Genomic DNA, 17,540 nt, shown 5'->3' with positions numbered 1-17,540 from the left:
CTGGAAGTTTTCCTTCCCTTTCTATTTCTTGGAATAGCTTGAGAAGGATAGGTATTATCTCTGCTTTAAATGTCTGGTAGAACTCCCCTGGGAAGCCATCTGGTCCTGGACTCTTATTTGTTGGGAGATTTTTGATAACCGATTCAATTTCTTCGCTGGTTATGGGTCTGTTCAAGCTTTCTATTTCCTCCTGATTGAGTTTTGAAAGAGTGTGGGTTTTTAGAAATTTGTCCATTTCTTCCAGGTTGTCCAATTTGCTGGCATATAATTTTTCATAGTATTCCCTGATAATTGTTTGTATCTCTGAGGGATTGGTTGTAATCATTCCATTTTCATTCATGATTTTATCTATTTGGGTCATCTCCCTTTTCTTTTTGAGAAGCCTGGCTAGAGGTTTGTCAATTTTGTTTATTTTTTCAAAAAACCAACTCTTGGTTTCGTTGATCTGCTCTACAGTTTTTTTAGATTCTATATTGTTTATTTCTGCTCTGATCTTTATTATTTCTCTTCTTCTGCTGGGTTTAGGCTGCCTTTGCTGTTCTGCTTCTATTTCCTTTAGGTGTGCTGTTAGATTTTGTATTTGGGATTTTTCTTGTTTCTTGAGATAGGCCTGGATTGCAATGTATTTTCCTCTCAGGACTGCCTTCGCTGCATCCCAAAGCGTTTGGATTGTTGTATTTTCATTTTCGTTTGTTTCCATATATGTTTTAATTTCTTCTCTAATTGCCTGGTTGACCCACTCATTCGTTAGTAGGGTGTTCTTTAACCTCCATGCTTTTGGAGGTTTTCCAGACTTTTTCCTGTGGTTGATTTCAAGCTTCATAGCATTGTGGTCTGAAAGTATGCATGGTATAATTTCAATTCTTGTAAACTTATGAAGGGCTGTTTTGTGACCCAGTATATGATCTATCTTGGAGAATGTTCCATGTGCACTCGAGAAGAAAGTATATTCTGTTGCTTTGGGATGCAGAGTTCTAAATATATCTGTCAAGTCCATCTGATCCAATGTATCATTCAGGGCCCTTGTTTCTTTATTGACTGTGTGTCTAGATGATCTATCCATTTCTGTAAGTGGGGTGTTAAAGTCCCCTGCAATGACCACATTCTTATCAATAAGGTTGCTTATGTTTATGAGTAATTGTTTTATATATCTGGGGGCTCGGGTATTTGGCGCATAGACATTTATAATAGTTAGCTCTTCCTGGTGGATAGACCCTGTGATTATTATATAATGCCCTTCTTCATCTCTTGTTACAGCCTTTAATTTAAAGTCTAGTTTGTCTGATATAAGTATGGCTACTCCAGCTTTCTTTTGGCTTCCAGGAGCATGATAAATAGTTCTCCATCCCCTCACTCTCAATCTAAAGGTGTCCTCAGATCTAAAATGAGTCTCTTGTAGACAGCAAATAGATGGGTCTTGTTTTTTTATCCATTCTGATACCCTATGTCTTTTAGTTGGCGCATTTAATCCATTTACATTCAGTGTTATTATAGAAAGATATTGGTTTAGAGTCATTGTGATGTCTGTATGTTTTATGCTTGTAGTGATGTCTCTGGTACTTTGTCTCACAGGATCCCCCTTAGGATCTCTTGTAGGGCTGGTTTCGTGGTGACAAATTCCTTCAGTTTTTGTTTGTTTGGGAAGACCTTTATCTCTCCTTCTATTCTAAATGACAGACTTGCTGGATAAAGGATTCTCGGCTGCATATTTTTTCTGTTTAGCACACTGTAGATATCGTGCCAAGCCTTTCTGGCCTGCCAAGTTTCAAAGGAGAGATCAGTCACGAGTCTTATAGGTCTCCCTTTATATGTGAGGGCACGTTTATCCCTTGCTGCTTTCAGAATTTTCTCTTTATCCTTGTATTTTGCCAGTGTCACTATGATATGTCGTGCAGAAGATCGATTCAAGTTACGTCTGAAGGGAGTTCTCTGTGCCTCTTGGATTTCAATGCCTTTTTCCTTCCCCAGTTCAGGGAAGTTCTCAGCTATAATTTGTTCAAGTACCCCTTCAGCACCCTTCCCTCTCTCTTCCTCCTCTGGGATACCAATTATGCGTATATTATTTTTTTTTAGTGTATCACTTAGTTCTCTAATTTTCCCCTCATACTCCTGGATTTTTTTATCTCTCTTTCTTTCAGCTTCCTCTTTCTCCATAACTTTATCTTCTAGTTCACCTATTCTCTCCTCTGCCTCTTCAAGCCGAGCCATCGTGGATTCCATTTTGTTTTGCAATTCGTTTAAAGCGTTTTTCAACTCCTCGTGACTGTTCCTTAGTCCCTCGATCTTTGTGGCAAGAGATTCTCTGCTGTCCTGTATACTGTTTTCAAGCCCAGCGATTAATTTTATGACTATTATTCTAAATTCACTTTCTGTTATATTATTTAAATCCTTTTTGATCAGTTCATTAGCTGTTGTTATTTCCTGGAGATTCTTCTGAGGGGAATTCTTCCGTTTGGTCATTTTGGAGAGTCCCTGGCGTGGTGAGGACCTGCAGTGCACTTCCCCTGTGCTGTGGTGTATAACTGGAGTTAGTGGGCGGGGCCGCAGTCCGACCCGATGTCTGCCCCCAGCCCACTGCTGGGGCCACAGTCAGACTGGTGTGTGCCTTCTCTTCCCCTCTCCTAGGGGCGGGATTCACTGTGGGGTGGCGTGTCCCGTCTGGGCTACTTGCACACTGCCAGGCTTGTGTTGCTGGGGATCTGGCGTATTAGCTGGGGTGGGTAGGCAAGGTGCATGGGGGCTGGAGGGGCGGGCTTAGCTCGCTTCTCCTTAGGTGATCCACTTCAGGAGGGGCCCTGTGGCAGCGGGAGGGAGTCAGATCCGCTGCCGGAGGTTTGGCTCCGCAGAAGCACAGAGTTGGGTGTTTGCGCGGAGCGAGCAAGTTCCCTGGCAGGAACTGGTTCCCTTTGGGATTTTGGCTGGGGGATGGGCGGGGGAGATGGCGCTGGCGCCTTTGTTCCCCGCCAAGCTGAGCTCTGCCGTCTGGGGGCTCAGCAGCTCTCCCTCCCTTTGTCCTCCAGCCTTCCCGCTTTCCGAGCAGAGCTGTTAACTTATGACCTCCCAGACGCTAAGTCGCGCTTGCTGTCGGAACACAGTCTGTCCGGCCCCTCCGCTTTTGCCAGCCAGACTCGGGGGCTCTGCTTGGCCGGCGAGCCGCCCCTCCGCCCCGGCTCCCTCCCGCCAGTCCGTGGAGCGCGCACCGCCTCGCCGCCCTTCCTACCCTCTTCCGTGGGCCTCTGGTCTGCGCTTGACTCCGGAGACTCCCTTCTGCTAATCCTCTGGCGGTTTTCTGGGTTCTTTAGGCAGGTGTAGGTGGAATCTAAGTGATCGGCAGGACGCGCTGTGAGCCCCGCGTCCTCCTACGCCGCCATCTTCCGGAACCTCTCCTCCTGTGGTTTTTCTATGTTACTGCTATACCACATATTCTTGGTTAGTATTTGTCTCCACATGAGGCTGTCCTTGAGGCAGAATGTGTGTTCATCTCTAAATTCCAAGGATCTACCACACCACCTGACAGTGCAAAATACAGACTTTCTGACTGAACAGATGAATGAATTGCACAATCTGACTGTATTAGAATGGGTATAGGAAAGGGTCGTGCTGCTAATGTGGTGGCAGAGGGCTTCAAGTGTTTGGGGAACACTAGGACATCTTTTGTTTCCATGATGATGGTATGACTGGCCACTTCTCCTTCTCATTACAAAGTCAGATTCCACTCTTACCCTACATATAAAGATATTGGGACACTGGGCTCCCCAGTGCTGTACCATAGGGACTATGTAGAGATGACAGAATAACATGAAAATATCGTAAGTAATTAGAAAGGCACCTAATTTCACAAAGACTCAAGCTGGCATGATACAGAAGGCCTTTTTAAAGTATACCTTACAATATCATTATAGTAATTCGGTTTTGCTTCTTTGTATGAAATTTAAAATAAAGAAAAAGTGGCATGTTAGGTCAATTTGTATAAGATCTGAATATGAGTTACCTCTGAGATAATTCTCTGCTCTTAATTGGAACCCCTTTTTGTGATCTCACTGCCATAGCTTTTGATTCTCATTTAGAGGGGCAAGGCTGGTCTCAGAATGCAATGGCGGCATTAGATCATTGCTTCTGTATATTTTTTACTAAGATACATGTACATCATTCACAATTTGGCCTGTGAAAACAAAAACTAATACTAGAGAAGTCTGTGACACACATCACAGACTTTAATGATGTAGAATAAGCACTCATAAATACTTCATAGCAAATAATAAATGAAATGCATAAAAGATGATGGAGGCTAATTGAGTGATATGCGTTTATCTTCACAAAAGGTCTCTAGACACATGGTGGTACAATATCCTCTACTTCCTGAACTATGAAACAGAATCATTTGTAAGACATAGTTAATGAAAGTTTTTCAGTAAAAAAATAAATAATCAGAAACTTCTTGGATATTGATTATGAGAAGCACCCTGATTTCAAAATTTAAAAAGTGTGTCTTATAAATGATTTTTAAAAACTCTGTGTGTCACAAAAACAGAACTGAATTAATTTCTATGTCAGGGAGAAATAGTTAGCAAATGTTTTAGAATTCAGTATTTAACTTATGATTATATATAACTGTAGATAATTACATGTTAACTTATATAAACATTATGTTTTATTGACTTATTGATATCTGTTGGTGAAAATACTGACTGAGGTTGGTACCTCCTTTGAGATATGAAATAAGTAAAATTTAGACCTAAGTATGAAAATCCCACACACTAATTTATTATCGTTGCTACCAGTAAACATATTTTCATAATGTTTTAGCATTTATAGGATGCTTTCACAATCATTTCTCGGTAATCTTATTTTATCCTTAGATCTATACTATTAGAGGTTATGAAGATTAGAGGTTGTACATTTGAATACATACCATATATATATCTATATATACATATATATATAGATATATATATATATACTCGTTTTCTACGAGCTTTTTCCTGATAAAAGTTAGATACAAAAGAGTCCAAATACCTAATAAATCTTTCTGATTGCATAGGTGATGAAGTGTGTTTTTCTGGAAGGTGTTTTTCTGGTACTGTGATTGTCAAGGAACCTCAGGGACTGTTCTGAACATAGGCAAAAGCCAAATTACAAAGACCATAGTCTTTACAACTTTGTAAGCTCAGGAAATCAGAATAATTATCTTCTTAATGATGGACAGATCAATAATATATACTGAGGCCTCTTTCTATAATTCCCCAGTGCTTTACATTTGCATACCAATAATAATGCCAATATAACTTTTTTTGTTAATAGTTATTTATTTTTGAGAGACAGAGCATGAGAGGGGCGGGGGGAGGGCAGAATTAGAAGCAGGCTCCAGGCTCTGAGCTGTCAGCACAGAGCCTGATGCGAGGTTCAAATTCATGAACTGGGAGATCATGACCCGAGCTGAAGTCGGAAGCTTAACAGACTACGCTACCCAGGCACTCCTATAAATTTTTCTAATATAATAAATGGTCCTTTAGAGGTGAGGAGTTTGTGTATTCTTTTTTTCTTTTTTCTTTTTCTTTTTTTTTTTGGCCCTACCTACTTTGTTTAAATCTAAAAGTGCTCTCTAAACACAAACTATTATACTGCACATGCTGCTCCAAGCGTTTATTTATTGTTCATTATGGAAAAACATACCTCTATCTACAGCACTGTGTGCTCATTTATATAACATTCCTGTACCTGGAAACTACCAAAAGGAAAAATTGCCACTATGTGGAAACATGAATGCTTTCTTGCAGGCTAGGGAATTGGCAAGATCATGCCATTACTGAGCAACTAAACAGGTTCCAAGTACTTTACAGGGACTGACTCATTTAATCCTCTCAGCAACTTTAAGAATAGCTGTTATACTATCTCTGTTTTACAAATAAGGAGATTTAGGCTCAGAGAGATTAAATAACTTTCCATAATCATACAACTTGTAGATGTTAAACTGTTCAAGGCACACACACAAAATATATGTTTCCTGGAAGAAATATGAGTGCTACCACCATCATAATCATCAGCCTAAAAAGCAGTTCTATTGACATGGGAAATGGGGGTGTTATCAGAGGTTATATAGAGAAAGTAAGGGTGATCCATTATCACATGAGTTGGAAACATAAAGCTAAACTTTTTTTTTCTGACTAATATTTCTGAGCCTTTAATATTATGCTCCATAAGCCTCCAGGGAGGCATGTAGTTTTCCCAACACATCTGACCACCCACCCCCTTCCACATACAATTGCATTCCAGGAAATGCTATGCCAAATCCTAAGGCTATCCATCTCCCATGCCAGAGCTCCATGGACTACTTATTCAAATACATTTCCTTCAAGAAATCTTTCCTATCACCCTCATCCCTACAAGAAATGTCTTTTTAAAATTTTTGAAATGTCTGATACAGTAGTAGTTAATATAAGTTCTAACGATATATATATATATGTATGTATATATAAAACACATATATGTCTATATGTATACAGATCAGAATACACACACACCAGAATTTACACATTTAAGTGAACTATCTTTTAAGTGGCCACCATGGGGAGCCATGCATCACCCAAATAATTTTTTAAATTCCTTTGGGGAACTGGCTTTAAAAATACATCTTGGGGCACCCGTGTGGCTTAGTTGGTTGGGCGTCCAACTTCGGCTCAGGTCTTGATCTCACAGCTCATGGGTTCCAGCCCCGCATCAAGCTCTGTGCTAAAGCAGAGCCTGGAGACTGCTTCTAATTCTGTCTCTCTCTCTCTCTCTGCCCCTCCCCAGCTCACACTCTATCTGTCTCTCTCTCTCAAAAATAAAGATTAAAAAAAAGTTTTTAGATAAAGATAAAAAATATAAATAAATAAATAAATAAATAAATAAATAATAAAAATTGAAAACCACATCTTAAGTATCCTCATGATTGTCCTCATCCTTTCAGAAGTGAAGAATTTCTGCAAAGAATTTGTAGCAAAATGAAATTGAGAATGTCAAGTAATGAAATTGATTTTCTTGCAAGACTTACAAATTGGTTCTGAGAACGATGCAAAAGTGGATTAGAACATAGATGTTAGAATATGATGGTACGGTTTAAACACACATAGGCTGATGACACGCCTGCTCTGGGGAAGCAAATGCAACTTGTTACATTATGTGAGGGGTTATATATTTCAGTGCCTCCAAACAAATTAACTCTATGAAATCCTTAAGTATATAAGACAATAGTTAACAAAGGAATTAGTGAAAATGAGAAAGTGTATGTCCCTCCTTGCAGATAAAAATAAAAACTAAAAAAATTCACTGCAAAAAACAAAAGCTTCTGTTATTGAAGTAAGGGATGGGTAAAGGGAGTATCTTCTGTATGAGTCTTTTTTTGTTTTTTTTTTTTTAATCTCTTAAGGCATCCTTTGAGTTATATCTGCTAAACCCTAGGACTTCCCAGACATAATAATAGAAAAGTGACTAGGCTTGACTTCAAACAGACATGATTTTGAATCAGACCATGTATAGATAAGTTACTTAATCTCTCCAAGTCTCACATTTCTCATCCAGCAAGTTATTAAACGGAGAGGATTAAATGTAACAATGTAAAGATGCACTTAAACTAATGACTGTTACAGCCTCAAATAAATGGCAATAATTTATTTAATAATTAGAATTTAAACACCTTAATATTTAAACATGTGGAAACACTGCCTTGCCTTGATCTCTATCTTTGCATAGAATTTTTAGTATTCTTTCTACCAGCCCTTTAACCAATATTTACTAAACATATTCTAAGCACAGAGCATTGTGCCAGAGACTAGGGATACAAAGGTGAAATGAATAAGTTGTGTTCTTAAAATCTTAGGGTTGATTGGAGGGGGTCCTAAGTGGCTTAGTCGGTTAAGCATCCGACTTTGGCTCAGGTCATGATATCACCATTCGTGAGTTTGAGCCCCGCTTCAGGCTCTTTGCTGACAGCTCAGAGCCTGGAGCCTGCTTCGGATTCTGTGTTTCCCTCTCTCTCTGCCCTTTCCCCACTCGTGCTGTGTCTCTCTCTTTCTCTGTCTCTCTCCCTCTCTCTCTCTCTCAAAAATAAATAAGCATTAAAAAAACAAACAAACTTAGGGTTGATTAAAAAAGTGAAGCTCATACCATTTTGCAATACCAGTGAGAAGAAATAGTCCAAGAAAGATACACATGAAGAGCTGGAAGAACCTTACAGAGAAAGAGGTGGAGTCTGACAGAGACAAGAAAGACTAAAGTTCTATAGGAAGATGAAAGAAGATTTGGAGGGTCTCAAGCTGAAATGTATAGAAAGAGAGGTTTTATGTAATTACAACATTTATAAGCCTAAGAGTGGAGACCCAAAAGTAGAGTATTTTCAGGGAAGTGCAATTTGTTCTGTTGCTTTACAGTTTCAAGTGCTTAAAAGTAGACTCCAGACACATTTGTGAGGCCTGAAATGCTGAGTGAATGGAAGTGGACTTTGTGATACCATTTGTAAGCCACTGCTAGCTTTTGAACATGAGACTGGTCTAAGTGCCATATTTTAGGAAGCCTAATCTAGAACCATCTGATAGTGTGTGTTGAAGAGGAAAAGATTAGAAGCCAAAAGACCACCAGGAAAGATGTTGAAGTAGCCCCCAGGAAAATGGAGGTGCGTAGCTGCCAATAGAAAGAAGGGCATGTTGGTGATTGAAAGCTGGAAGGCTGAAGGACTTATTTGGAAGCTGGGTTTCTTTATCAAGCACAAGATTCTAACAGGTTTTATGCTTTGGCGGGGGGGGGGGGGGGGCGGGTTTGGGCATGCTTTTGGAGATAAGGTTAGCAGCTTTTGGATCATCACCTGAAGGAGTTGTAAAGAGGAGCTTGTTTCGGAGAGTGGCAACAAAGATGGAAAGACAAGAATGAGTATGAGAGAAAGACTTGACAACACCAAGTCTAGTGTTCAAATCACACATTCATATGTGTTCTGTCTTTGCCATCTGTCTATAGCATCTGCTACTTGGTAATGTCCACAGCTTCTGTATCGACTTACCTGATCCCTCGTATGTCTGTTAAAGAAAAGTGTTCTTATCATTTCTCTTCCATGACATTAAGGGTGACTGGATCCAGTTCAGCCAGCAAAGACAAAAATGTATTCTTTGCTTTTTACAGGGCTGCTGGCCATTCTCAGCAGAAGAGAGTAAAGTCATCTGGGGGCAGCAGCTGGCTATTATGTTGACACTAACATTCTTCAAGCCAGATAGTTATGAATAATAAAAAGGGGGTCCTTAGAGAAGGATAAAATGCCAGACTGACTTACTAAGCTCCCCATAGTCTTCTGTGCCATCCAAAGGAGTAGGACATTGTGTTACTAGGGCAATGTTTTCACATGTTCGGTTGGCTCCTAAGTGTTGGGTTAAACATTGTAAAATGAAATTTTAGACAAGCCACTGGACTCCCTTAGAATAAATATATAAAATGACTGAAAGATTACTTTCCTATGGTTCTTCTATAGAACTTTATATATCTATTTGAACTTTCAGTGGAAACATTTACACTTACACTGAACTAGAGTGATATTGTATAGTGAACACTACGTAGCCTTCACTCTGCTTCAATAATTATCAACATTTTTTGCCAATTGGTGCCAACTCTTTCATTATCTCTAGTACTTTTTTATTACAATATTTTATTTTATTTAAGTTTATTAATTTATTTTGAGAGAGACAGCATATGCTCAAGCAGGGGAGGAGCAGAGAGAGAGGGAGAGAGAGGATCCCAAGCAGGCTCTGCATTGTCAGCATGGAGCCCAAACACAGGGCTTGATCTCACGAACCATGAGATCATGACCTGAGCCTAATCCAAGAGTCAGACACTTACCCAACTGAACCACCCAGGTGCCCCACATTTCTATCTTTAAAAATCTATTTCTGACATAATGAACACACTTCTGTCATATGATGTCTCCTTAATATCATCCAATACCTATTCTATATGCACATTTCTCCAATTATGTCAAAGATGTTCCTTTGTAGTTAGTTTGGTCAAATCAACATCCAAACATGATTTAGACATCACTTTTAATTATTATGTCTGTAACAGTCCTCCCTTCATTTATTCTTGACATTTATTTATTGGAAAAACACATTTCATTTCATATTTTATAGCCAGGTTGCCACCCTATTTTCTACTTCTAAAGCAAAACCATAATTCATTCAACGTCCATTCAACTACTGTATAATGAATAGTTACTATGTACAGGACAGTATACTAGTGAATATGATTCAAAGATGTCTGTAAATCATGGTCCCTACTGCTACAGGGCTTCACAATCTGAAGGAAAAGCAAAAATAATAATGCACAAATATAATGGCAACAACATGTCAGTAGAAGTTAATTAAGCTGTATAAGATGCTATGTTTTAAAGGCAGAGGCAGGATTTAAAAGATAAAAGGATTTTTTTAGGGAAGTTGGCATGTGACATGGATGGTTTCGAACGGCCAGCAATTCAACAGGCATGAGAGAGCTAAAAAGAGAAACTCATCCTATGACTGAAAAACTTGAGGGGAAAGGAAAAAAAAAAGCCTTAGAGGTGGAGGAAGTAAGAAATAGCATTCAAGAGATTATAAGTGAAATAATTCAGCTGATTCAGGACATTTGTGAAAGAGACACAGGTAAGTAGGGGGCAGATTTGGGAAGATTTTGAATGGCAGGCAGATTGCTTGAACACGTCTTCTAGAACAGGGAGACATCAGCTCCACTCATTTTTCTATATATTGGAGACTGTGGGACATGATGTAAACATAGATATTCCATTAGTAAGCAACATGCATCAGCTTATTTCATAAGGAAGCTTAAAAAACTGTTTATGTATTCCAATAGCAATCATTTTCAAATATTTATAGCAAGCTGGCAAGATAATTTAATGTTTTATTTTGCCCAACAGCTAGATGCACTACTTAGAGGAATACAAACAAATTGGAGCTGATTTAACCAACACATACTTCCCAGAAGCTGAGAGACCTTCATGAAGCAAGGATTAATTATTTGTGGCATAGTATACAACAGTAACAACGACAGCTCAACAAATCTACCATAGGAGAAATAGAAGATAACCATTAAGGATAAATATACTAACCCTGAAAACCTCAGACTCTACCATTTTCATCTACTGTGAAAATACAGTAATGTTTGTAATATGTCTTTGTTTTTGCTTATCGACAATAAATATATACTGACCCGTACATTCTCTCTTTACTAGCATAATGCCAATGGATTTTCATCATTAAAAGATCCTCAAATGGACAGTTGAATTTTCAAAGCTTTCAAAGAAAGTATATATTGAGCTTGTAGCTTGGTTGGTAAGTATTTTCTTCTTGCATGCTGATTCTATGTATTGCATATCACATAAATTTTAAAATATTTTTGAGTGTACTCATATACCAGAGTTTGTGCTAGACTTGTGAGGAAATAAAATTCTGCATAAGGTGTTGTCCTGCTATTCCAGAGGCTTATATCCTAATACACATAACTAAACATATACCTATTGAAGTAAAATTATAAGCAGGATTGAAATAGAGGTTTCAAATTGGATTAAGTTAAGGTTTTTCAACAGTAGCACAATTGACATTTTAGACCCGATCATTCTTAGTGGTGGAGAGCTGTCCTGTATTGTGGGATGTTTAGCAGTATCCCTGATTTCTACCCACTAGAGCTATAACACCTTCTTATTAGTGACAACCAAAAATATGTGCAGATATCACCCTTATCTAAAGACTGAAAAATCACCTGTAGTTTTAAACCTCTGTATTAGATGGAAAGTCTCATGTGCGTGTTGTTAATGAAGAGAACTTGCAGTTGGGGAAATCCAGGAAAGTCCATAGAGGGGAGGGTGGCTGGTAGATGTAGGCTGAGAAGAGGAGAGCATTTCAGGAATAGAAGAGATAGTGAGAAAATGGCCAAACTGGAGATGAGAAGCCAAGTGGATAAGTATAAATTATGTTCCAGAGTCACATGCAGCAGTCAGTGTTCAGGAGGTGGTTAATACAGAAAAACTGAGCAAGTAAAAAGCAATCAAATCATGGAGGTCCTTGATTATATGAAATAAAAAGATTCTTTTTCATTTTGTAGGGATGTCATTGGAAAATATAAGTGAAATGAATAAAGCATCATTTGGAAATGTTAAAATGGCAGTTCTGAGCAGAATGATTTGGGCAAATGAGAAAGTCCATTTTAGGTGTGAGACTCAGTTAAGGGCATAATTTGGCAGAAATTGGAGAATGTATTTGTGGGAGATGTATTTCTCAACACTGGATGACAGAAGCAAAACAAGTGAAGAAGTAAATTCAATAGCTCGCTTCTATATTTGATCTCATAAATTGTTGTTGAAATTGTTTTCTCATAATAGAGTTGACACTTCATGACAGAGCTGATTGGCAGATATGCCCAGATTCTCTGGGATTCCATGAAGTGGAAAGTTGTAACTGATGTCGAAGAGTATAAAGACAAAGACAATATTATTCTCAGAAATAACTCTCTAGTGACATAGAAACTACGAATGAATCTAGGCATTTAAATAATCTTGGCGATGAAAAGTATTCAATTAAAATTCCAAGGCCTATTGGGGCACCTGGGTGGCTTAGTCGGTTGGGCGTCCAACCTCTGCTCAGGTCATGATCTTGCAGTTTGTGAGTTCGGGCCCCAAATTGGGCTCTGTGGTGACAGCTTAGAGCCTGGAGCCTGCTCTGGATTCTGTGTCTCCCTCTCTCTCTGCCCCTCCCCTGCTCTCACTCTGCCTCTCAAAAATAAATAAACATTAAAACAATTTTTTTTAATTCCAAAGCCTAAAATTTGTCTGCTCAAGTTAATATTCATCCACATGAAGGTTCACACCACACAACCAGACTTTTGAAAGTCTCCTCATTTCTCTCATGCCTTTAGAGAGTTTTGATCGAAGTTTATCTTCATGTCCCCACTTGGAACATGAAATATTAAGACAAGACATAATTCAATTCCATGTGATATGCAACTGTGACACTAGAACCTCAGAAAACCCCATCTAAAGGGTTAAAATACATACTCAGTATTACTCTTGATTCGTAACTACACTGTTCATTTGCTCTGAAAATATTTACTGTCCCTCCGAATAGTAAAAGCTCTTGTGTTCAGATGATACGGTGTTACAAATAGGGAGTAAAGGAAGCAACAAAGAGAAAGGCCTCATTAGTCATCACTCTACCTGCAACCCCACATCTCCTTCTGTCCTTGCCCAAGTCACCACTGACTTAGATCTGAGAAAGGGACATTTCCTGATGTCACAGAGACCTTCTAGTCTTTGTTTGCCAACAGGCTAGTATTTTCATTGTAGTAGTTCTTAAACTTACCCTATTTGAGATTATGACACCAAAAAATTAAAACGTAGTTGTTGTTTTCTTTTTTAAAAAAGAATATAGATTCAGTAAGAGATTAACTGAATAAGAAGAAATAAGGATTTAGGAAAATCAGTGGAAAAAATTTAATCTCAGGCACAAGAATTTTGAAAAAGCAAACTCTAGTTTCATAAGCAGGGAATTAAATATTGGTGGAAATTGAAGAGAGGGTTTTTGTTTTTTTCTGGCAGTTAGATATAAAATAGGTAATGATTGGAAGAAACTTGAATAAGTGAGACAAGTTAAGAGACTGAGGCAATAATCCAGATGTTGCTCATTTATCAGAAACAATTTATAAGGATCCTCAGTATTAATGGCACTTTATTAGATACAAATTAATGCTTACTTGAACTCGGGCAGTGACTGCAGAGATGGAAATGATCCTACTGAATATTAATAAAATGATTAAACCAGCTCACTGTCCATGTTTTCATGAAGCCTTTATTCCTACATTTATTAGACTTTACGTATTTGAAATGGATCCACAATTTGGGGATGCTTTCCTAAAATAAACTGCATTAAGAATCATGGGGAGAATTTTGCTGATAGTTGCTGATCAACTGCTTGTAGTCTGTACTGAGATGACATATTTTTTCTGAGTGAAACAGCACCAAGTTGTAAAAATGAGGGGGAGGAGAGTTGGTGGGGAGCAGTGCAACTCCCTCCAAGTTTCATGAAAAGCTCTATTTCTGTCAGTCACCAGATAATTGAAATCCATCCCAATCTTATAAGAATGCTTTTAGTGAGTTGTGACTGTGTTCATTAAACGCAATGAATGTGCCAAATGGCCACCATTATTGATCACTTCAGCCCTGTGGCTTCAGACTGGAAATGGTTTTCAAGGGTCCCAAAAGCGATTTCCAATTTTTTTAATTAATTTCATCTGCAGCACTGTGGACTCAACTCATTCCAGCCACATCTGATCTGTACCATCAGGCCACTGGGAGTAACTGCTAATGAATAAAGAAACTGCATTTGAAAGACTTTTTTTTTTTTTTTTTTTTTTTGACAGAGAGACTTTTTTAATCCTGTATAATTTAAAATTTACCCGCAATATTAGACAACTCAGTTTTAGTCCCACTTTTGACTTTTGCTTAAAGTATGAATCAAAAAAAAAAAATCTGAATGACCCAAGAAATCTAAAAATATGATTGAAAAGTAAAATCTCTCAGTCATTCCTCTAGCTTGTCAACATAATGTTCACCATTTGGAATTTTTGAAGTAATAGTAATTACAATTAGATGCTTTTTCAGTATTTTATAAAATTGTTAAGTGATATAAATGAAATGAGTTTTCTTTTATGTAAGTTCTTTTTGGAAGGATAAAATATTTAAACATAATCAGTGATCATATTCATCTATTTTAAATGCTTGATTAATGTAAAAGTATTTCATTCTATGTGTTAATATATACTCTTTGATGAAGAAATGTCCGTGGGCTCCTATTTTTATTTCTTCAATCTTATAGCCAACAAACATTTGTTGATACAACCGATTTGTGTTAAATGCAGTACAAGGAACTGGGTATGTGAGGGCATATTAGACGTAGCTCCCCATTTTCAAGGAATTGACAAACTGGGACATGCAGAAAAATGTAAAAAGTGCCGTCACTGAAATGAGTACTTAGAATACATAAGTCAGAATACAAGTTTTGTATCCTTTTTCCAGTATATTTAAAATCCTGACAGCAAGAATCTCAGAATTTTCCTATGAAAATGGCAACATGAACGTGTGGCTTCTATAAACTGTTCAATATCCTCACAGCATCTAAAGAGCTTGAAGAAATCTAAAGTTAACTAGTAGTTTCTTTTATATACATTCATTAAACATTTCCCATACTCTGACATTCCTATGAAATCTTTAAAACCCACCACATTTTATTTGGGGACTATCTTTCTGAGTCAGAATTGTTTTTTTCCTGTATCTGTTTCTTTCCCAATTTTCTCCTCAATAAGTCTAAAAGCAGTTCTTTTATTTCTCTGATAAATATGATTTATCTGCTTTTGAAAGAAAAAAAAAAGAAACACTGAAAAACCTGTGGTGCATTTTCTGCTTCAGTAAATGGGTCACACTTTGTCAAATTCTGAATATATTAAGCTTTTGTGAAGTTCTGTTTTTCTCAAATACTAGGTTGCTACACTGGATATCAAAGGGTAATTTATTTTGTTCTAAGTAGGCTTTTACTCAGTTCATTTTTTTTTTTTTTACCTCAAATCATGAATACTTCAAACAAGATAACTCAGATAAATTAGAATGTTTAAAGAAGGAGAATATTGGTTTTCATTTATATTTGTGAAATTGCATGCTGCCCTTCATATATGGAGATGATTACTTCAAACTGAGATCTGTAAGATATTTGCTTTGCTAATTTTCTTGTGGCAGTGATGAATTTGATGCAATCCATCCCGAAGAAAAATGGCCCAGTCAGAACGTAGCTTCTACCAACAGGGAGATCAACATTTGCTGTCCTCATAGGGACTGACCCTAAAGCATAGGCACCACCAAATATAACTACATATTAACAAAGGTAGAAAATATGTATAATCAAGAATATGCCTTTTGCTATCAATTGCCTAAACATTTTTGGTTGAATCTGAACATTCACTTTTTGTATCCAAACTATTTTTTTCAATTGTTTATGCTATAACTTTAAGGAAGAACCAATATTCCATCAAACTCTCCCACTAAAATGATAAAATGCAATATGTACATATTCTTTTTTAAATAATTTTTCGATTTTAGAGAGACAGAGCAAGTGGGAGAAGGGGAGAGGGAGAGAGAGAATCTTAAGCAGGCTCTGCACCCAGCAAGGAGCCCAACAACACAGGGCTCAGTCACCATGAGATCATGACTTGAGCTGAAATCAAGAGTCAGATGTTTAACTGACTGAGCCACCCAGGTGCCTTGCAATATGTATACATTCTAATTTAAGACGTATTTTGTTCCAATAATGCACCCAGCATAATGTCTGGAATATCACAAGTGCTCATAAAGTATTTCTTTCCTCTATTTCTCCGTATTTATCATGATAAATTATTTTGAGAGGGTTTAATTCTCATACTAGGTCCATTTCAAAGTGCCACATAACACACTTTTTTTTCCTGAAGATCATCTAGCATTAAAATAATATTTACCAATTACCAGGTAATATTAAACTTTATTTCGATTTGCACATTTCTACCAGCCATCCTCAAATTATTTGGTGCCAGTCTTTTCACAAACACAATCATTCCCATTTTCTCTCAGAACATTTTCATAAAGCCAGAAAAACAACACCAGCCCTGTTAGAGGAATAAATGGGCATGTAAGTGGACACTAATACCTACATCTGGCAACCAACTTTTACCTTCTCCATATAATCTATTTCCATATCTCTTTCAAACCCGTATTTACATCCTCAGAGAGTTTCATAGTCTTCAAACCAATTACCAGTTGGGTGCTCCTGTTGATTGATATATGGCTTTCTTTTCTCCTCCAGTTTCAGCCAAATGTCCATTCTTGAGGAAGAAATATTGAAATAAACTCAGACTCCAGACTCACATTCTGACAATTTGTGCTATCCCCACAACCACCATCCTACAGTGAGGTCTCCACTGCTTCACACAAAAGTGGTTGACATTGCTTACCTCCTGCCTCCAATCACCTTTCACCTGATTGCCCTACTGAAAGAAAGCTTTAGAAGCATTTCCACCATATTGTTGCTCCCAGTTTGAAAACTTAAATGATCTTCCATTTCTATCAAATCAAAATTAACTATGTCCATTTAAGGCCCAATACTAACTCATCTTTGAATGCCACTGATACATTCATTGTCAAAACTCAACAGACAGCCTTGTACACAAAGTCATGAGCACATATAATTGATAATTAAATTTCATTCAGGCACTATTGTCTTGAAAATATTTTCTGACCCTTCCCCCTTGTTCCTGATTTGGGTGAGGTATACCTCCCCTCTCAGTCTACCTCCAGAAAATCCATCAGAAAATGGAACATACTGCATTGTCATTTTTTGCTTATTTGTCTCTATCCTCCATTAGAATGTAAGTTTCTAATGGGCAGAAATATTTCCTATTCATCTTTATAGCTCTAATTAATATCTACCAAAGTATTGACATGTATTGGCAAAGTATTGGCA

Source organism: Panthera onca, chromosome B2 (assembly GCF_046562875.1).
Source record: "Panthera onca isolate mPanOnc1 chromosome B2, mPanOnc1 haplotype 2, whole genome shotgun sequence".
Lineage (NCBI taxonomy): Eukaryota > Metazoa > Chordata > Mammalia > Carnivora > Felidae > Panthera > Panthera onca.
This window is presented reverse-complemented; position numbering follows the sequence as displayed.